Source organism: Triticum dicoccoides, chromosome 3B (genome assembly GCF_002162155.2).
Source record: "Triticum dicoccoides isolate Atlit2015 ecotype Zavitan chromosome 3B, WEW_v2.0, whole genome shotgun sequence".
In the NCBI taxonomy this organism is placed as follows: domain Eukaryota; kingdom Viridiplantae; phylum Streptophyta; class Magnoliopsida; order Poales; family Poaceae; genus Triticum; species Triticum dicoccoides.
The window spans coordinates 692,783,665-692,807,630 of record NC_041385.1 but is presented as its reverse complement, the minus strand read 5'-3'; positions in this window follow the sequence as shown (position 1 = coordinate 692,807,630).

The window sequence follows — 23,966 nt, the reverse complement described above, 5'->3', positions numbered from 1 at the left end:
TTCTTGACCGCTGTCCAGTGATCCATTCCTGGATTACTTTGGTACCTCCCTGCTAAACTTATAGCAAGGCACACATCAGGTCTGGTACACAGCATTGCATACATGATAGAGCCTATGGCTGATGCATAGGGAACATCTTTCATATTCTCTCTATCTTCTGCAGTGGTCGGGCATTGAGTCTTACTCAATTTCACACCTTGTAACACAGGCAAGAACCCTTTCTTTGCTTGATCCATTTTGAATTTCTTCAAAATTTTGTCAAGGTATGTGCTTTGTGAAAGTCCAATTAAGCGTCTTGATCTGTCTCAATAGATCTTAATGCCTAATATGTAAGCAGCTTCACCGAGGTCTTTCATTGAAAAACTTTTATTCAAGTATCCCTTTATGCTATCCAGAAATTCTATATCATTTCCAATCAGTAATATGTCATCCACATATAATATCAGAAATGCTACAGAGCTCCCACTCACTTTCTTGTAAATACAGGCTTCTCCAAAAGTCTGTATAAAACCAAATGCTTTGATCACACTATCAAAACGTTTATTCCAACTCCGAGAGGCTTGCACTAGTCCATAAATGGATCGCTGGAGCTTGCACACTTTGTTAGCTCCCTTTGGATCGACAAAACCTTCTGGTTGCATCATATACAACTCTTCTTCCAGGAATCCATTCAGGAATGCAGTTTTGACATCCATTTGCCAAATTTCATAATCATAAAATGCGGCAATTGCTAACATGATTCGGACGGACTTAAGCATCGCTACGGGTGAGAAGGTCTCATCGTAGTCAATTCCTTGAACTTGCCGAAAACCTTTTGCGACAAGTCGAGCTTTGTAGACAGTAACATTACCATCAGCGTCAGTCTTCTTCTTAAAGATCCATTTATTCTCAATCGCTTGCCGATCATCGGGCAAGTCAACCAAAGTCCATACTTTGTTCTCTTACATGGATCCCATCTCAGATTTCATGGCTTCTAGCCACTTTGCGGAATCTGGGCTCACCATCGCTTCTTCATAGTTCGTAGGTTCATCATGATCTAGTAGCATGACCTCCAGAACAGGATTACCGTACCACTCTGGTGCGGATCTTACTCTGGTTGATCTACGAAGTTCAGTAGTATCTTGATCTGAAGTTTCATGATCATTATCATTGGCTTCCTCACTAACTGGTGTAGGTGTCACTGAAACATTTTTCTGTGATGAACTACTTTCCAGTAAGGGAGCAGGTACAGTTACCTCGTCAAGTTCTACTTTCCTCCCACTCACTTCTTTCGAGAGAAACTCCTTCTCTAGAAATGATCCATTCTTAGCAACAAATGTTTTGCCTTCGGATCTGTGATAGAAGGTGTACCCAACAGTTTCCTTTGGGTATCCTATGAATACACATTTCTCCGATTTGGGTTCGAGCTTATCAGGTTGAAGCTTTTTCACATAAGCATCGCAGCCCCAAACTTTAAGAAACGACAACTTTGGTTTCTTGCCAAACCATAGTTCATAAGGCGTCGTCTCAACGGATTTTGATGGTGCCCTATTTAACGTGAATGCGGCCGTCTCTAAAGCATATCCCCAAAATGATAGCGGTAAATCTGTAAGAGACATCATAGATCGCACCATATCTAGTAAAGTACGATTACGACGTTCGGACACACCATTACGCTGTGGTGTTCCGGGGGGCGTGAGTTGCGAAACTATTCCACAGTTTTTCAAATGTACACCAAACTCGTAACTCAAATATTCTCCTCCACGATCAGATCGTAGAAACTTTATTTTCTTGTTACGATGATTTTCAACTTTCACTCTGAAATTCTTTGAACTTTTCAAATGTTTCAGACTTATGCTTCATTAAGTAGATATATCCATATCTGCTCAAATCATCTGTGAAGGTGAGAAAATAACGATATCCGCCACGAGCCTCAATATTCATCGGACCACATACATCGGTATGTATGATTTCCAACAAATCTGTTGCTCTCTCCATAGTACCGGAGAACGGTGTTTTAGTCATCTTGCCCATGAGGCACGGTTCGCAAGTACCAAGTGATTCATAATCAAGTGGTTCCAAAAGTCCATTAGTATGGAGTTTCTTCATGCGTTTTACACCGATATGACCTAAACGACAGTGCCACAAATAAGTTGCACTTTCATTATCAACTCTGTATCTTTTGGTTTCAACATTATGAATATGTGTATTACTACTATCGAGATTTAGTAAGAATAGACCACTCTTCAAGGGTGCATGATCATAAAAGATATTACTCATATAAATAGAACAACCATTATTCTCTGATTTAAATGAATAACCGTCTCGCATTAAACAAGATCCAGATATAATGTTCATGCTCAACGCTGGCACCAAATAACAATTATTTAGGTCTAATATTAATCCCGAAGGTAGATGTAGAGGTAGCGTGCCGACCGCGATCACATCGACTTTGGAACCGTTTCCCACGCGCATCGTCACCTCGTCCTTTGCCAGTGCCCGCTTATTCTGTAGTCCCTGTTTCGAGTTGCAAATATTAGCAACAGAACCAGTATCAAATACCCAGGTGCTACTGCGAGCATTGGTAAGGTAGACATCAATAACATGTATATCACATATACCTTTGTTCACCTTGCCATCCTTCTTATCCGCCAAATACTTGGGGCAGTTCCGCTTCCAGTGACCAGTCTGCTTGCAGTAGAAGCACTCAGTTTCAGGCTTAGGTCTAGACTTGGGTTTCTTCTCTTGAGCAGCAACTTGCTTGCCGTTCTTTTTGAAGTTCCCCTTTTTCTTCCCTTTGCCCTTTTTCTTGAAACTAGTGGTCTTGTTAACCATCAACACTTGATGCTCCTTCTTGATTTCTACCTCCGCAGCTTTTAGCATTGCGAAGAGCTCGGGAATAGTCTTGTTCATCCCTTGCATATTATAGTTCATCACGAAGCTCTTGTAGCTTGGTGGCAGTGATTGGAGAATTCTGTCAATGACGCAATCATCTGGAAGATTAACTCCCAATTGAATCAAGTGATTATTATACCCAGACATTTTGAGTATATGCTCACTGACAGAACTGTTCTCTTCCATCTTGCAGCTATAGAACTTATTGGAGACTTCATATCTCTCAATCCGGGCATTTGCTTGAAATATTAACTTCAACTCCTGGAACATCTCATATGCTCCATGACGTTCAAAACGTCGTTGAAGTCCCGATTCTAAGCCGTAAAGCATGGCACACTGAACTATCGATTAGTCATCAGCTTTGCTCTGCCAGACGTTCATAACATCTGGCGTTGCTCTAGCAGCAGGCCTGGCACCCAGCGGTGCTTCCAGGACGTAATTCTTCTGTGCAGCAATGAGGATAATCCTCAAGTTACGGACCCAGTCCGTGTAATTGCTACCATCATCTTTCAACTTTGCTTTCTCAAGGAACGCATTAAAATTAAACGGAACAACAACACGAGCCATCTATCTACAATCAACATAAACAAGCAAGATACTATCAGGGACTAAGTTCATGATAAATTTTAAGTTCAATTAATCATATTATTAAAGAACTCCCACTTAGATAGACATCCCTCTAATCCTCTAAGTGATCACGTGATCCAAATCAACTAAACCATGTCCGATCATCACGTGAGATGGAGTAGTTTCATCGGTGAACATCATTATGTTGATCATATCTACTATATGATTCACGCTCGACCTTTCGGTCTCCGTGTTCCGAGGCCATATCTGCATATGCTAGGCTCGTCAAGTTTAACCTGAGTATTCTGCGTGCGCAACTGTTTTGCACCCGTTGTATTTGAACGTAGAGCCTATCACACCCGATCATCACGTGGTGTCTCAGCACGAAGAACTTTTGCAACGGTGCATACTCAGGGAGAACACTTCTTGATAATTTAGTGAGATATCATCTTATAATGCTACCGTCAATCAAAGCAAGATAAGATGCATAAAAAGATAAACATCACATGCAATCAATATAAGTGATATGATATGGCCATCATTATCTTGTGCTTGTGATCTCCATCTCCGAAGCACCGTCATGATCACCATCGTCACCGGCGCGACACCTTGATCTCCATCGTAGCATCGTTGTCGTCTCGCCAATCTTATGCTTCCACGACTATCACTACCGTTTAGTAATAAAGTAAAGCATTACATCGCGATTGCATTGCATACAATAAAGCGACAACCATATGGTTCCTGCCAGTTGCCGATAACTTGGTTACAAAACATGATCATCTCATACAATAAAATTCAGCATCATGCCTTGACCATATCACATCACAACATGCCCTGCAAAAACAAGTTAGACGTCCTCTACTTTGTTGTTGCATGTTTTACGTGGCTGCTACGGGCTTAAGTAAGAACCAATCTCACCTACGCATCAAAACCACAACGATAGTTTGTCAAATAGACTCCGTTTTAACCTTCGCAAGGACCGGGCGTAGCCATACTTGGTTCAACTAAAGTTGGAGAGGCAGTCGCCCGCAAGCCATCTCTGTGCAAAGCACGTCGAGGGAACCGGTCTCGCGTAAGCGTACGCGTAAGGTTGGTCCGGGTCGTCTCGTCCAACAATACCGCTGAACCAAAATATGACATGCTGGTAGGCAGTATGACTTGTATCGTCCACAACTCACTTGTGTTCTACTCGTGCATATAACATCAACATCATTAACCTAGGCTCGGATGCCACTGTTGGGTTTCGTAGTAATTTCAAAAAATTTCCTACGCGCACACAGGATCATGTGATGCATAGCAACGAGAGGAGAGTGTTGTCTACGTACCCAGCGCAGACCGACTGCGGAAGCAATGACACGACGTAGAGGAAGTAGTCGTACGTCTTCACGATCCAACCGATCAAGCACCGAAACTACGACACCTCCGAGTTCGAGCACACGTTCAGCTCGATGACGATCCCCGGACTCCGATCCAGCAAAGTGTCGGGGAAGAGTTTCGTCAGCACGACGGCGTGGTGACGATCTTGATGAACTACAGCAGCAGGGCTTCGCCTAAACTCCGCTACAGTATTATCGAGGAATATGGTGGCAGGGGGCACCGCACACGGCTAAGGAATCGATCACGTGGATCAACTTGTGTCAACTTGTGTGTTTAGAGGTGCCCCTGCCTCCGTATATAAAGGAGGAGAGGAGGGGAGGCTGGCCGGCCAAAGAGGGAGGCGCAGGAGAGTCCTACTCCCTCTGGGAGTAGGATTCCTCCCCCCAATCCTAGTCCAACTAGGATTCCTCGGAGGGGAAGGGGGAGAGGGGGGCCGGCCACCTTCTCCTAGTCCTAATAGGACTAGGGGAGGGGAAAGAGGCGCAGCCACCTTGGGCTGCCCCTTTCTCCTTTCCACTAAGGCCCATGATGGCCCATATGGCTCCCGGGGGGTTCCGGTAACCTCCCGGTAACCCGGTAAAATCCCGATTTCACCCGGAACACTTCCGATGTCCAAACATAGGCTTCCAATATATCAATCTTTACGTCTCGACCATTTCGAGACTCCTCGTCATGTCCGTGATCACATCCGGGACTCCGAACAACCTTCGGTACATCAAAATGCATAAACTCATAATATAATTGTCATCGTAACCTTAAGCGTGCGGACCCTACGGGTTCGAGAACAATGTAGACATGACCGAGACATGTCTCTGGTCAATAACCAATAGCGGGACCTGGATGCCCATATTGGCTCCTACATATTCTACGAAGATCTTTATCGGTCCCGCATAACAACATACGTTGTTCCCTTTGTCATCGGTATGTTACTTGCCCGAGATTCGATCGTCGGTATCCAATACCTAGTTCAATCTCGTTAACGGCAAGTCTCTTTACTCGTTCCGTAATACATCATCTCACAACTAACATATTAGTTGTAATGCTTGCAAGGCTTATGTGATGTGTATTACCGAGAGGGCCCAGAGATACCTCTCCGACAATCGGAGTGACAAATCCTAATCTCGAAATACGCCAACCCAACATCGACCATTGGAGACACCTGTAGTACTCCTTTATAATCACCCATTTACGTTGTGACGTTTGGTAGTACCCAAAGTGTTCCTCCGGTAAACGGGAGTTGCATAATCTCATAGTCGTAGGAACATGTATAAGTCATGAAGAAAGCAATAGCAACATACTAAACGATCAGGTACTAAGCTAATGGAATGGGTCATGTCAATCAGATCATTCTACTAATGATGTGACCTCGTTAATCAAATAACAACTCATTGTTCATGGTTAGGAAACATAACCATCTTTGATTAACGAGCTAGTCAAGTAGAGGCATACTAGTGACACTCTGTTTGTCTATGTATTCACACATGTATTATGTTTCCGGAAAATACAATTCTAGCATGAATAATAAACATTTATCATGATTATAAGGAAATAAATAATAACTTTATTATTGCCTCTAGGGCATATTTCCTTCACAACCTTCTTCTGGTAGACGTTGTTGGGCCTCCAAGTGCAGAGGTTTGTAGGACAGTAGCAAATTTCCCTCAAGTGGATGACCTAAGGTTTATCAATCCGTGGGAGGCGTAGGATGAAGATTGTCTCTCTCAAACAACCCTGCAACCAAATAACAAAGAGTCTCTTGTGTCCCCAACACACCCAATACAATGGCAAATTGTATAGGTGCACTAGTTCGGCGAAGAGATGGTGATACAAGTGCAATATGGATGGTAGATATAGGTTTTTGTAATCTGAAAATATAAAAACAGCAAGGTAGCAAGCGGTAAAAGTGAGCGTAAACAGTATTGTAATGCTAGGAAACAAGGCCTAGGGTCATACTTTCACTAGCGCAAGTTCTCTCAACAATAATAACATAATTGGATCATATAACTATCCCTCAACATGCAACAAAGAGTCACTCCAAAGCCACTAATAGCGGAGAACAAACGAAGAGATTATGGTAGGATACGAAACCACCTCAAAGTTATCCTTTCTATTCTATCTATTAAAGAGTTCGTAGTAAAATAACATGAAGCTATTCTTTCCGTTCAATCTATCATAGAGTTCATACTAGAATAACACCTTAAGACACAAATCGACCAAAACCCTAATGTCACCTAGATACTCCATTGTCACCTCAAGTATCCATGGGCATGATTATACGATATGCATCACACAATCTCAGATTCATCTATTCAACCAACACAAAGTACTTCAAAGAGTGCCCCAAAGTTTCTACCGGAGAGTCAAGACGAAAACGTGTGCCAACCCCTATGCATAGATTCATTGAACCCGCAAGTTGATCAGCAAAACATACATCAAGTAGATCACGTGAATATCCCATTGTTACCACAGATAAGCACGACAATACATACATCAAGTGTTTTCAAATCCTTAAAGACTCAATCCGATAAGATAACTTCAAAGGGAAAACTCAATCCATTACAAGAGAGTAGAGGGGGAGAAACATCATAAGATCCAACTATAATAGCAAAGCTCGTGATACATCAAGATCGTGCGAAGTCAAGAACACGAGAGAGAGAGATCAAACACATAGCTACTGGTACATACCCTCAGCCCCGAGGGTGAACTACTCCCTCCTCGTCATGAAGAGCGTCGGGATGACGAAGATGGCCACCGGTGAGGGATCCCCCCTTTGGTAGGGTGCCGGAACGGGCTCCCGAGAAGTTTTTGGTGGCTACAGAGGCTTGCGGCGGCGGAACTCCCGATATATTGTTCGCTTTGATGTTTTTAGGGTATATGGGAATATATAGGCGAAAGAAGTCGGTCGGGGGAGCCTTGAGTGGCCCACGAGACAGGAGGGCACGCCTAGTGGGGGGGCACGCCCCCACCCTCGTGGCCACCTTTAAGCTTCCTTAACTTCAACTCTAAGTCTCCTGGATCACTTCCGTTCCAAAAATAACGCTCCCGAAGGTTTCATTCCGTTCGTACTCCATTTGATATTCCTTTTCTTCAAAACACTGAAATAGGCAAGAAAACAACAATATGGGCTGGGCCTCCGGTTAATAGGTTAGTCCCAAAAATGATATAGAAGTGTATAATAAAGCCCATAAACATTCAAAACAGATAATAAAATAGCATGAATGCTTCATAAATTGCAGATACGTTGGAGACATATCAGGGGAGTCCTACTCCCGGTGGGAGTAGGACTCCTCATGGGGCGTGCCTAGGGTGGTCGGCCCCCTCCCCCTCCTCCACTCCTTTATATACGGGGAGGGAGGCACCCCTTGGAGACACACCAATTGATCCCCTGGATCTCTTGGCCGTGTGCGGTGCCCCCCTCCACCATAATCCACCTCGATAATATCATAGCGGTGCTTAGGCGAAGCCCTGCATCGGTAGAACATCATCATCGTCACCACGCCGTCGTGCTGACAGAACTCTCCCTCAAAGCTCGGCTGGAACGGAGTTCGAGGGATGTCATCGACCTGAACGTGTGCTGAACTCGGAGGTGCCGTGCGTTCGGTACTTGATCGGTCGAATCGTGAAGACGTACGACTACATCAACCGCGTTTTCTAACGCTTCCGCTTTCGGTCTATGAGGGTACGTGGACACAGTCTCCCCTCTCGTTGCTATGCATCACCATGATCTTGCGTGTGCGTCAGAATTTTTTTGAAATGACTACGTTCCCCAACAATATCCAAGTATGGAACCTTTGTCGGTAAAGGCTATGAGTCAGGAGGCCTGTTTCGTTTATCCTTGTCAGATGTTTGCAATAAAGTTGTGAATCATGTTTGCAATAATAGTGAATCAAATGTGTGGCATTCACGTCTTTGTCATGTTAACTTTGGTTGCATGACGCGGTTAGCAAAGTTGAAATTAATCCCTAGTTTCACCAATGTCAAGGGATCTAAGTGTCAAGTGTGTGTGCAAGCTAAGCAACCTCGCAAGTCTCATGTGACTACAGAAACGAGAAGTCTTGCACCACTAGAACTCATACATTCAGATCTATGTGAAATGAATGGTGTTTTGACAAAAGGTGGAAAGAAGTATTTTATGACATTAATTGATGACTCCACTAGATAATGTCATGTGTATCTTCTGAAATCTAAGGATGAGGCTTTGAACTATTTCAAGATCTATAAAGCTGAAGCGGAAAACCAACTTGATCGAAAGATCAAGAGAGTTAGGTCCGATCATGGTGGAGAGTATTTCTCAAATGAATTTGATTCCTTTTGTGTGGAACATGGTATAATCCATTAGAGGATGCCTCCCTATTCACCTGAGTCAAATGGGGTGGCCAAAAGAAAGAACCATACTCTAACTGATTTGGTTAACGCCATGTTAGACACGTCGGGTCTCTCCAAGGCATGGTGGGGGGAGGCGATATTGACAGCATGTCATGTCCTACACCGAGTTCCCACAAAGAACAAAGAGATAACTCCATTCGAGGAATGGGAGAAGAAAAAGTTAAAACTCTCTTATCTACGAACCTGGGGTTGTTTGGCGACAGTCAATGTGCCAATTCCGAAGAAGCGGAAGCTGGGACAAAAAACTGTGGATTGTGTTTTCCTGGGATATGCTTTTCATAGCATTGGTTATAGATTCTTGGTTGTAAAATCTGAGGTACCTGACATGCATGTCAGTACAATCATGGAGTCGAATGATGCGACTTTCTTTGAAGATATCTTTCCCATGAAGGATATGGCTACCTCATCTAATCAGGAGATGCCTAGTTCATCGAATCAGGAACCAGTTACAATTACTAAACCTTCCATTTCGATGGAACACTTTGAAAGTCCTGTGGAGGAGAACAATGAAGTTCCTACTAGGAGCAAGAGACAGAGGACTGAAAAGTCCTTTGGTGATGATTTTCTTGTGTATCTCATAGATGACACTCCAGTTCTATTTCAGAGGCCTATGCATCTGAAGATGCTGACTACTGGAAGCAAGCAGTTCGTAGCGAGATGGATTCCATCTTGGCGAATAAAACTTGGGAGATAACTGATCGTCCTTATGGGTGCAAACCTATAGGATGCAAATGGGTATTCAAGAAGAAGCTTAGGCCTGATGGTACTATTGAAAAGTACAAGGCTCGGCTCGTGGCTAAGGGTTATACCCAAAAAGAAGGTGAAGGCTTATTTGATACTTACTCACTCGTGCCTCGACTGACCACTATTCGAGTTCTACTTTCACTAGCTGCCTCACATGGTCTTCTCGTTCATCAAATGGATGTTAAGACTGCTTTCCTAAATGGAGAGTTGGATGAGGAAATTTATATGGAACAACCAGATGGGTTTGTAATAGATGGTCAGGAAAGGAAAGTGTGCAAGTTGCTGAAGTCTTTGTATGGACTCAAGCAAGCACCCAAACAATGGCATGAGAAGTTTGAAAGAACTTTAACAGCTGCAGGCTTTGTTGTGAACGAAGCTAACAAATGTGTGTACTATCGCCATGGTGGGGGCGAGGGAGTTATCCTTTGCTTATACATTGATGACATACTGATTTTTGGAACAAATCTGAAGGTCATTAAGGAGGTCAAGGATTTCCTATCTCGTTGCTTTGAGATGAAGGATTTAGGAGTGGCTGATGTCATTATGAACATCAAGTTGTTGACGGACGATGATGGTGGGATTACATTACTTCAATCCCACTATGTGGAAAATATCTTGAGTCGCTTTGGCTACAGTGACTGCAAGCCCTCTCCAACACCATATGATGCTAGTGTGTTGCTTTGAAAGAATCGAAGAATTGCTAGAGACCAATTGAAATATTCTTAGATTATTGGCTCGCTCATGTATTTAACCAGTGCTACAAGACCTGACATCTCTTTTGTTGTTAGCAAACTGAGCCGGTTTGTCTCAAAACCAGGAGATGTGCATTGGAAAGCTCTAGAGAGAGTTTTGCATTATTTGAAAGGCACTTTGAATTATGGAATTCACTACACTGGGCACCCAAAGGTTCTTGAAGGGTATAGTGACTCAAACTGGATCTTAGATGCTGATGAGATAAAGGCCACGAGCGGATATGTATTCACTCATGGACGTGGCGCTATTTATTGGAAGTCTTGCAAGCAGACCATCTTAACGAGGTCAACAATGGAAGCAGAACTCACAACACTAGATACAGCTACGGTCGAAGCAGATTGGCTTCGCCGGCTCTTGAATGACTTGCCGATTGTTGGGAAACCTGTACTGGGTATCCTTATAAATTGCGACAATCAAACTGTGATCACGAAAGTGAGCAGCTCAAAGGATAACATGAAGTCAACAAGACATGTTCAGAGAAGGTTAAAGTCTATCAGAAAAATGAGAAACTCCGGAGTTATTGCATTGGTTTATATCCAAACATCTAAAAATCTGGCAGATCCTTTTACTAAGGGTCTATCACGTAATGTGATAGATAATGCATCGAGGGAGATGGGTATGAGACCCACAATATGAGTTGTTCACAGTGGTAACATATTCTTTGTGATCGGAGATCCCGTGAATTAGATGTGGAAAACAAGCTGTTGGTCAACTGGGAGGAGAGTACCCTTATTATTAAAAATACCACTCCATGGAGATGCAATACTCTCCTAAATCTGCATGGCAGGTTGATGTATATCTTAATGTGTTCTAAGAGGCTCATTGAAGCAGAGATGTTGTCCTGTAGAACATCTTTTAAAAAACGCACCTATATGAGTCTGATTGTTAAACGTCGCAATCTATGGGAGTAGGGTTCTCTCTAGTAAACTCATGAAAGGTCTCGGAGTATGACGCATAAGCTCCACCCGCGGGGAAGACCCACGGTAGCCACATATCGGTCAAGGCTTTGTGTGAAGCTAGATTCACAGAAAACTTGCAGTTCAAGGCCCAGTCCACTATTCAAGTTGCTTAATAGTGTAGCATAGAGTTCTAGGTGGAAGTTCAACTTAACAGTCTTCACTGCAGTACCGGTATATAAAACAATGTTTTGAAACCAAAGGCAAATTTTGTGTGCCTCTGGGATCTGGTGGGGGATTGCTGGAATTTTTGTCTATTTGGGCCTAGCCCAATAGCAGTTTCAGAAATTCCTAATAAATCCTAGAGGCCCACGCAGCCCATTCGTGCAAGGCAAGAGGTGGAACTAAAGTTTAGTCCCACATTGCTAGTTTAGAGGGAGTTGGATCTCTTTATAAGGGAGGTTCTTTCCCCACTTGTATGAGCATGAGAACAAGAGGGACATCCACGCGCGCTCCTCCTTCACCGCCCGCCTCTCCATGCCACACCTCATCACAACGCGCCGCGGGTTGCGAGAATGAGCCGAGCTGATGTCTAAATTTTTGCCACGCACTATGGGTATACGAAAGGTCACTCGGGAGCTGAAAAGTTTTTGCTGTAGTGGATATTGAATACGAAAGCTGCACCCTTCGGCTGCTGCCTGTTTGTTTCGTCTCCCTCATTCCCTCCAGCTCCCGGCGCAGCCTCTCGCCTCCTTCTCTTACGCCTATAAAAGGGAGGTTGCTCCTCTCAGAGAGATGCACTAGAACTCATTCTTCCTCTCGCCACCGGTTCCTAAACACTGTGTTGCTGCTACGATCTTCCTCATCCCGGCTTGCGGCGTGCACCGCAGGTCGGGACAGTAGGCCTCCGAAACTGCAACTCTTTGAGTCCTGTACGGGAGAAGGGTGATAAGGTCTTTGGGGAGCACTCTGCGCGACTGCTGACTTTTTCGTCACGGACGCCCCAGACTCTGACGACTACTTCCCTGACATCGACAACCTCCTTGACGACATGGCTACCGAGGACACCGACCCTAGGTCCAGTGCTACTGTTGCTGCTGCTGTCTCGTACGTGTTCTTGTTTTTCCTGTTAGAGGTTCTGTCACAGTTCCTTGTTCTAGTCTTTGCCCTAGACACGATAGGTTCTATTTCATATATGCAACTTGGTCTACTATCTGCTCTAGAGATGTTCAGTTCTAGTTTATATTTGCAGATGTTATTTATCTTCTCTCTGTCAGATCGCATGACTTGCTTTATCTCTGCTATTTTAGTCATGCTTTACCTAATATTTCTGTTAATAAAATCATATGGTAAATTGCTCATATTTCCAACAAAGCAAGCATTGTTTCTTGCTTTTCATATTGCCCAAATAGTGTCTTATAAAACCATAGGCACCATCTTCCGCTGATCCAAAGGGAAGTCGGTTATCACATAAATGTGATAAAAATGATATGTACACATGAGAAAATCATTTTTGCGTTGAAGAACACTTTGTACAAAATGTGCAACAAGACACACGAAAAAGATTGAGCAACCTCACAAAAAGGTGCCTCTTATCCCTAACATATCCACTAAGTAAAGTATGTCTAGTCAAAATACTTGTGTGAAGCACAGACCAAACAAATATCTTAATTTTGAATTGTAGCTTGGACTTCTGTAACCAAATTTTAGGGGATACATGCGAAATGGAATTCAAGCAAACATATTTTACAAAGCATACCCTTAGTTCATGGGCTCCATACCATTTATCATTATCATTGGAAACACAAACACCATCAAGTTACCTCCATTTCTACCACATTTCTATATATTGTCCCATAATATTTCTTCTAAAGCTCAAACTATTGGGGAACGTAGTAGAAAACAAAAAAATCGCACCTACGAACACCCAAGATCAATATGAAAATGAATAACGGGTTGGGATTACGGTCATTACCGTCACCGAGATGCAGCGGAAGAAGAAGGTGTCAGTGTAGATTGTACTTGGATTCCCTCGAGTCATCGATGAATGGTCCCTCGAACCACCTACGAACAGTCCCTCGAACCGAAGACCAAAAGCACGACCTCTCTACTTGGTTGCACGCGTGCAGCCTTCACGATCTGGCAGCGCTTCACCATCTAAAGCTAATCCTTGCCAGAGAATTAGAGGGAGGATATTAGAACCACACTGGCCTTCTAATTATGAGGATTAGAGGAACTAGACCATGCTCTAATTAGTCAACTAGGACCAACTAGAACTAAGGCTAGATGAACCAGAGGAGGCTCCAAAACTTGTGTTCTAGGGGCTAGCATTGCCCCTCTATTTATATGTTGATCCCTGGGGTCGTAACTTGGGTAGAGGACCTCCCCAAAGTTGGTTTGGAACACAAGGAGGAGTCCTCCTCGGTTTCCAACACGAAACGCCAAGATTCCTGGCATTTCCGGAAACACCAGGGACCCTGGCGTCTGGTCCTTGTGTTGGAAATATGCCCTAGAGGCAATAATAAATTAGTTATTAATATTATATTTCCTTGTTCATTATAATCATTTATTATCCATGCTATAATTGTATTGATAGGAAACTCAGATACATGTGTGGATACATAGACAACACCATGTCCCTAGTAAGCCTCTAGTTGACTAGCTTGTTGATCAATAGATGGTTACGGTTTCCTGACCATGGACATTGCATGTCGTTGATAACGGGATCACATCATTAGGAGAATGATGTGATGGACAAGACCCAATCCTAAGCCTAGCACAAAGATCGTGTAGTTCGTATGCTAAAGCTTTTCTAATGTCAAGTATCATTTCCTTAGACCATGAGATTGTGCAACTCCCGGATACCGTAGGAATGCTTTGGGTGTACCAAACATCACAACGTAACTGGGTGGCTATAAAGGTGCACTACGGGTATCTCTGAAAGTGTCTGTTGGGTTGGCACGAATCGAGACTGGGATTTTTCACTCCATGTGACGGAGAGGTATCTCTGGGCCCACTCGGTAGGACATCATCATAATGTGCACAATGTGACCAAGGGGTTGATCACGGGATGATGTGTTATGGAAAGAGTAAAGAGACTTGGCGGTAACGAAATTGAATAAGGTATCGGGATACCAACGATCGAATCTCGGGCAAGTACAATACCGCTAGACAAAGGGAATTGAATACGGGATTGATTGAATCCTCGACATCGTGGTTCATCCGATGAGATCATCACGGAACATGTGGGAGCCAACATGGGTATCCAGATCCTCCTGTTGGTTATTGGCCGGAGAGTTGTCTTGTTCATGTCTACGTGTCTCCCAAACCCGTAGGGTCTACACACTTAAGGTTCGATGATGCTAGGGTTATAGGGAATAGATGTACGTGGTTACCGAATGTTGTTCGAAGTCCCGGATGAGATCCCGGACGCCACGAGGAGTTCCGGAATGGTCTGGAGGTAAAGATTTATATATGGGAAGTCCTGTTTTGGTCACCGGAAAAGTTTCGGGTGCTATCGGTAATGTACCGAGACCACCGGGAGGGTCCCGGGGGTCCACCAAGTGGGGCCACCGGCCCCAGAGGGCAGCATGGGCCAAGTGTGGGAGGGGACCAGCCCTAGGTGGGCTGGTGCGCCCCCCACCAGGGCCCAAGGCGCCTAGGGTTTAGGGAGGGGGCGCCTCCACCTTACTTGGGGGGCAAGTTTCCCCCTCTCCCCCCCTTGGCCGCCACCCTAGATGGGTTTTGGGGTTGTCGCACCCCTTGGGGTGGGAACCCTAGAGGGGGCACAGCCCCCTCCCTCTCCCCTATATATAGTTGAGGTCTTTGGGGCTGCAAACATATGAGTTTTGACCTCTCCCTGGCGCAGCCCTACCTCTCTTCCTCCTCGTCTCTCGCAGTGCTTGGCGAAGCCCTGCTGGAGTGCCACGCTCCTCCATCACCACCACGCCGTCGTGCTGCTGCTGGACGGAGTCTTCCCCAACCTCTCCCTCTCTCCTTGCTGGATCAAGGCATGGGAGACGTCACCGGGCTGCATGTGTGTTGAACACGGAGGTGCCGTCCGTTCGGCACTAGGATCATCGGTTATATGGATCACGACGAGTACGACTCCATCAACCCCGTTCACTTGAACGCTTCCGCTTAGCGATCTACAAGGGTATGTAGATGCACTCTTCTTCCCCTCGTTGCTAGATTACTCCATAGATTGATCTTGGTGATGCATAGAAATTTTTTGATTTCTGCTACGTTCCCCAACAGTGGCATCATGAGCTAGGTATATGCGTAGTTTCTATGCACGAGTAGAACACAAGTTGTTGTGGGCGTTGATTTTGTTCAATATGCTTACCGTTACTAGTCCAATCTTGTTTTGACGGTATTGTGGGATGAAGCGGTCCGGGCCGACCTTACACGTACACTTGCATGAGACAGGTTCCACCGATTGACATGCACTTGTTGCATAAGGTGGCTAGCGGGTGCCAGTCTCTCCCACTTTAGTCGGATCGGATTCGATGAAAAGGGTCCTTATGAAGGGTAAATAGCAATTGACATATCACGTTATGGTTTTTGCGTAGGTAAGAAACGTTCTTGCTAGAAACCCATAGCAGCCACGTAAAACATGCAAACAACAATTAGAGGACGTCTAACTTGTTTTTGCAGGGTATGCTATGTGATGTGATATGGCCAAAAGAATGTGATGAATGATATGTGATGTATGAGATTGATCATGTTCTTGTAATAGGAATCACGACTTGCATGTCGATGAGTATGACAATCGGCAGGAGCCATAGGAGTTGTCTTAATTTATTGTATGACCTGCATGTCATTGAACAACGCCATGTAATTACTTTACTTTATTGCTAAACCGTTAGCCATAGTAGTAGAAGTAATAGTTGGCGAGACAACTTCATGGAGACACGATGATGGAGATCATGATGATGGAGATCATGGTGTCATGCCGGTGACGATGATGATCATGGAACCCCGAAGATGGAGATCAAAAGGAGCAAAATGATATTGGCCATATCATGTCACTTTTTGATTGCATGTGATGTTTATCATGTTTATGCATCTTATTTGCTTAGAACGACGGTAGTAAATAAGATGATCCCTCATTAAAATTTCAAGAAAAGTGTTCCCCCTAACTATGCACCATTGCGAAAGTTCGTTGTTTCGAAGCACCACGTGATGATCGGGTGTGATAGATTCTAACGTTCACATACAACGGGTGTAAGCCAGATTTACACACACAAAATACTTAGGTTGACTTGACGAGCCTAGCATGTACAGACATGGCCTCGGAACACAAGAGACCGAAAGGTCGAGCATGAGTCGTATGGTAGATACGATCAACATGAAGATGTTCACCGATGATGACTAGTCCGTCTCACGTGATGATTGGACACAGCCTAGTTGACTCGGATCATGTAATCACTTAGATGACTAGAGGGATGTCTATCTGAGTGGGAGTTCATAAGATGAACTTAATTATCCTGAACATAGTCAAAAGTTTTTTGCAAATTATGTCGTAGCTCGCGCTTAGTTCTACTGTTTTAGATATGTTCCTAGAGAAAATTTAGTTGAAAGTTGATAGTAGCAATTATGTGGACTAGGTCCGTAAACTGAGGATTGTCCTCGTTGCTACGCAGAAGGCTTATGTCCTTAATGCACCGCTCGGTGTGCTGAACCTCGAACGTCGTCTATGGATGTTGCGAACATTTGACATACACGTTTTGATAACTACATGATAGTTCAATAATATTAAACGGTTTAGAATTGAGGCACCAAAGACGTTTTTGAAGCATCGCGGAACATATGAGATGTTTCGAGGATTGAAATTGGATTTCAGGCTAGTGCCCATGTCAAGAGATATGAGACCTCTGACAAGTTTCTTAAGCCTACAAAATAAGGGAGAAAAGCTCAATTGTTGAGCTTGTGCTCAGATTGTCTGAGTACAACAATCACTTGAATCAAGTGGGAGTTGATCTTCCAGATGAGATAGTGATGTTTCTCCAAAGTCATTGCCACCAAGCTGCTAGAGCTTCGTGATGAACTATAACATATCAGGGATAGATATGATGATCCTTGAAATATTCGCGATGTTTGACACCGCGAAAGTAGAAATCAAGAAGGAGCATCAATTGTTGATGGTTAGTGAAACCACTAGTTTCAAGAAGGGCAAGGGCAAGAAGGGATACTTCATGAAACGGCAAATCAGCTGCTGCTCTAGTGAAGAAACCCAAGGTTGAACCCAAACCCGAGACTCAGTGCTTCTGTAATAAATGGAACAGCCACTGGAGCAGAATTACCCTAGATACTTGGTAGATGAGAAGGCAAGGTCGATAGAAGTATATTGGATATACATTATGTTAATGTGTACTTTACTAGTACTCCTAGTAGCACCAGGGTATTAGATACCGGTTCGGTTGCTAAGTGTTAGTAACTCGAAATAAAAGCTACGGAATAAACGAACACTAGCTAAAGGTGACCTGACGATATGTGTTGGAAGTGTTTCCAAGGTTGATGTGATCAAGCATCGCACGCTCTCTCTACAATCGAGATTGGTGTTAAACCTAAATAATTGTTATTTGGTGTTTGCGTTGAGCATAGACATGATTGGATTATGTCTATCGCAATACGGTTATTCATTTAAGAGAATAATGGTTACTCTGTTTATTTGAATAATACCTTCAATGATCTTGCACCTAAAATAAATGGTTTATTGAATCTCGATCGTAGTGATACACATGTTCATGCCAAAAGATATAAGATAGTAATGATAGTACCACCTACTTGTGGCACTGCCATGTAAGTCATATTGGTATAAAACGCATGAAGAAGCTCCATGTTGATGGATCTTTGGACTCACTCATTTTGAAAGGTTTGAGACATGCGAACCATGTCTATTGGTGTATAGGCATGAAGAAACTCCATGCAAATGGACCGTTTGGACTCACTTGATTTTGAATCACTTGAGACATGCAAATCATGCCACATGGGCAAGATGACTGAAAGCCTCGTTTTCAGTAAAATGGAACAAGAAAGCAACTTGTTGGAAGTAATACATTTTGATGTGTGCAGTCCAATGAGTGCTGAGGCACGCAGTGGATATCATTATGTTCTTACTTCACTGATGATTTGAGTAGATACTGAGTATATTTACTTGATGAAACACAAGTCTGAATTATTGAATGGTTCAAGCAATTTCAGAGTGAAGTTGAAGATCATCGTGACAAGAGGATAAAATGTCTATGATATGATCATAGAGATGAGTATCTGAGTTACGAGCTTTGGCACGCAATTAAGACATTGTGGAAATTGTTTCACAATTAATACCTCCTGGAACACCATAGTGTGATGGTGTGTCCAAACATCATAGTTACACCCTATTGGATATGGTGCGTACCATGATGTCTCTTATCGAATTACCACTATCATTCATGGGTTAGGCATTAGAGACAACCGCACTCACTTTAATAGGGCACCGCGTAATTCCGTTGAGACGACACCGTTTGAACTATGGTTTGGAGAAACCTAAGTTGTCATTTCTTAAAAGTTTGGGGCTGCGACGCTTATGTGAAAAGTTTCAGATTGATAAGCTCGAACCCAAAGTGGATAAAATGCATCTTCATAGGACACCCAAAACAGTTGGGTATACCTCCTAATTCAGATCCGAAAGCAATAGGGATTGTTTCTTGAATCGGGTCCTCTCTCGAGGAAAAGTTTGTCTCGAAAATTGAGTGGGAGGATGGTGGAGACTTGATGAGGTTATTGAACCATCACTTCAACTAGTGTGTAGCAGGGCACAGGAAGTTGTTCCTGTGGCGCCTACACCAATTGAAGTAGAAGCTTATGATAGTGATCATGAAGTTTTGGATCAAGTCACTACCGTACCTCGTAGAGTGACAAGGATGCGTACTACTTCAGAGTGGTACAGTAATCCTGTCTTGAAGGTCATGTTGCTAGACAACAATGAACCTACGAGCTATGGAGAAGCGATGGTGGGACCATATTCCGACAAATGGTTAGAAGCCATGAAATCTGAGATAGGATCCATGTATCATAACAAAGCATGGACTTTGGTGGACTTGCCCGATGATCGGCAAGCCATTGAGATAAATGGATCTTTAAGAAGAAGACGGACGTGGACGGTAATGTCACCGTCTATGAAGCTCGACTTGTGGCGAAGAGTTTTTCACAAGTTCAAGGAGTTGACTACGATGAGATTTTCTCATCCGTAGCGATGCTTAAGTCCGTTGGAATCATGTTAGCATTAGCTGCATTTATGAAATCTGGCAGATGGATGTCAAGACGAGTTTCCTTACCAGTTTTCGTAAGGAAAGGTTGTATGTGATACAATCAGAAAGGTTTTGTCGATCCTAAGGATGCTAAAAGGTATGCTAGCTCCAGCGATCCTTCCATGGACTGGAGTAAGCATCTCGGAGTTGGAATATACACTTTGATGAGATGATCAAAGATTTTTGGTTTATACAAAGTTTATGAGAAACTTGTATTTCCAAAGAAGTGAGTGGGAACACTATAGAATTTCTGATGAGTATATGTTGTTGACATATTGTTGATCAGAAATGATGTAGAGTTTCTGGAAAGCATATAGGGTTATTTGAAAAGTGTTTTTCAAGTGAAAACCTGGATTAAGCTACTTGAACATTGAGCATCAAGATCTATGAGGATAGATCAAAAATGCTAAATGGTGCTTTCAAATGAGCACATACCTTGACATGATCTTGAAGGTGTTCAAGATGGATCAGTCAAAGAAGGAGTTCTTGCCTGAGTTGTAAGGTACGAAGTTAAGACTTAAAGCTCGACCACGGCAGAAAAGAGAGAAAGGACGAAGGTCGTCCCCTATGCTTTAGACGTAGGCTCTACAATATGCTATGCTGTGTACCGCAACTGATGTGTGCCTTGCTACATATCTTGTAAGAGGGTACAAAGGTGATCAAGGAGTGGATCACCAGATAGCGGTCAAAGTTATCCTTAGAGGAATAAGGATACGTTTCTCGGTTATGGAGGTGATAAAGAGTTCGACGTAAAGAGTTGCGTCGATGCAAGCTTTAACACCTATCCGAATGACTCTGAGTAGCAAAACGGATACGTATAGTGGAGCGACCATTTGGAATAGCTCCAAGTGGAGCGTGGAAGCAGCATTTACAATATGACCTAGAGATTTGCGAAGTACATACGGATCTGAATGTTGCAGACCCGTTGACTAAAACCTCTCTCACAAGCAAAACATGATCAAACATCAGAACTCATTGAGTCTTATCACATGATGATTTGAACTAGTTTAGACACTAGTAAACTCTTTGGATGTTGGTCACATGGCGATGTGACCTGTGAGTGTTAATCACATGGTGATGTGAACTAGATTATTGACTCTAGTGCAAGTGGGAGACTGTTGGAAATATGCCCTAGAGGCAATAATAAATTAGTTATTATTATTATATTTCCTTGTTCATTATAATCGTTTATTATCCATGCTATAATTGTATTGATAGGAAACTCAGATACATGTGTGGATACATAGACAACACCATGTCCCTAGTAAGCCTCTAGTTGACTAGCTCGTTGATCAATAGATGGTTACGGTTTCCTGACCATGGACATTAGATGTCGTTGATAACGGGATCACATCATTAGGAGAATGATGTGATGGACAAGACCCAATCCTAAGCCTAGCACAAAGATCGTGTAGTTCGTATGCTAAAGCTTTTCTAATGTCAAGTATCATTTCCTTAGACCATGAGTTTGTGCAACTCCCGGATACCGTAGGAATGCTTTGGGTGTACCAAACATCACAACATAACTGGGTGGCTATAAAGGTGCACTACGGGTATCTACGAAAGTGTTTGTTGGGTTGGCACGAATCGAGACTGGGATTTGTCACTCCGTGTGACGGAGAGGTATCTCTGGGTCCACTCGGTAGGACATCATCATAATGTGCACAATGTGACCAAGGGGTTGATCACGGGATGATGTGTTACAGAACGAGTAAAGAGACTTGCCGGTAATGAGATTGAACAAGGTATCGGGATACCGACGATCGAATCTCGGGCAAGTACAATACCGCTAGACAAAGGGAATTGAATACATGATTGATTGAATCCTCGACATCGTGGTTCATCCGATGAGATCATCGCGGAACATGTGGGGGCCAACATGGGTATCCAGATCCCGCTGTTGGTTATTGGCCAGAGAGTTGTCTCGGTCATGTCTACGTGTCTCCCGAACCCGTAGGGTCTACACACTTAAGGTTGGATGATGCTAGGGTTATAGGGAATATATGTACGTGGTTACCGAATGTTGTTAGGAGTCCCGGATGAGATCTCGGACGTCACGAGGAGTTCCGGAATGGTCCGGAGGTAAAGATTTATATATGGGAAGTCCTGTTTTGGTCACCGAAAAAGTTTCGGGTGTTATCGGTAATGTACCGGGACCACCGGGAGGGTCCCGGAGGTCCACCAAGTGGGGCCACCGGCCCCAGAGGGCAGCATGGGCCAAGTGTGAGAGGGGACCAGCCCCAGGTGGGCTGGTGCGCCCCCCACCAGGGCCCAAGGCGCCTAGGGTTTAGGGAGAGGGCGCCTCCACCTTACTTGGGGGGCAAGTTTCCCCCTCTCCTCCCCTTGGCCGCCACCCTATATGGGTTTTGGGGCTGCCGCACCCCTTGGGGTGGGAACCCTAGAGGGGGCGCAGCCCCCTCCCTCTCCCCTATATATAGTTGAGGTCTTTGGGGCTGCAAACGTATGAGTTTTGACCTCTCCCTGGCGCAGCCCTACCTCTCTTCCTCCCCGTCTCTCGCAGTGCTTAGCGAAGCCCTGCTGGAGTGCCACGCTCCTCCACCACCACCACGCTATCGTGCTGCTGCTGGACGGAGTCTTCCCCAACCTCTCCCTCTCTCCTTGCTGGATCAAGGCATGGGAGACGTCACCGGGCTGCATGTGTGTTGAACGCGGAGGTGCCGTCCGTTCGGCACTAGGATCATCGGTAATTTGGATCACTACGAGTATGACTCCATCAACCCCGTTCACTTGAACGCTTCCGCTTAGCGATCTACAAGGGTATGTAGACGCACTCTTCTTCCGCTCGTTGCTAGATTACTCCATAGATTGATCTTGGTGATGCGTAGAAATTTTTTGATTTCTGCTACGTTCCCCAACACCCTGTCCCCGCAAAACCCCTTTTGCACCGACCTAAAAGCCTCATGGGCTTACCCCTTGGCCCAACCAAAGTGTCCTCGCACCAGAACATTTCTGGCCATCCAAAATCCTTCCGGTGACCCCGAGACGCTTTCGGGTCCTCTTGAAACTATTCTGAATATTAATGAAAGAATTCCACAAATATATTCTCATCACTTCCGTCGTACTAACACTCAGCAGATCGTGATTGCCTTAATCTTGTGACCCCGTAGGTTTGGTAACTCGTAGACATGAACGTAACCGTTCGTTCAGTGACCAATAGCAGAACCGTGGACATCCATATCGATTGCTATGAGCACACAAATGATATTCGAGTGAACCTTTGGTTATCATGTGATGTTCCCTTTGCTTGGGGATACTTCACAAAACTCGGGATGCATCAGTATCCTGCTGACTCCCGAGTCATCACATGCTCACTATACCGTTATCCTCGTTACCGATTTAGTTCTTATTTCTTGTTGTCATGTTTCGGCATTCCCGTGACGTAGTCACCTATTTTTCTGTCCAGACGATGATGGATGCCATCCCACCGAGAGGGCCCTAAGAATATATCTCCATCGTCGGAGGAGCAAATCCCACTCTCGAGCTATCTAGTCCCTTGTCAAACTTCCTGATGAGCTTGTAAGTTGTTGTTATGATCACCGTGTTACATGTGATGTTTGAGCAACCCCGAAGCCCACTGGGCGGTAAGAAGTGACTACGATACTCTCATGATCTAAGGAGCAAAATCACACGTTAACACTTTGTGTTATTAAAGTTGATTACAGACGATATAAACTCAATTCATAACAAACAGGTTTGGGTCAATTCAATATGATTGTTCTTCCAGCGTCATAACCTCAGTGTTGTTTTAAGACTATCGATTACACTTAATGATATCCTAAGATCTGGAAAACGTAGGCAAGAGTAGGAACCTTTTATTTAACCGTTTATCATTCCATACGTGCATATAAGTTTTCCACCGAATCGCATATTTCAGGATCATAACAATTATAGTATAGAATATGAACTCTTAATTATGAATACGGAAATATGATAATACAAATATTGTTGCCTCTAGGACATATTTCCAACATAAACATAATAAATCCAAACCTTGGTCATAGTATAGGTTGTTGATGTCCCCAGAGAATGTAGTGGCCTGTAACGTTGCAAATGC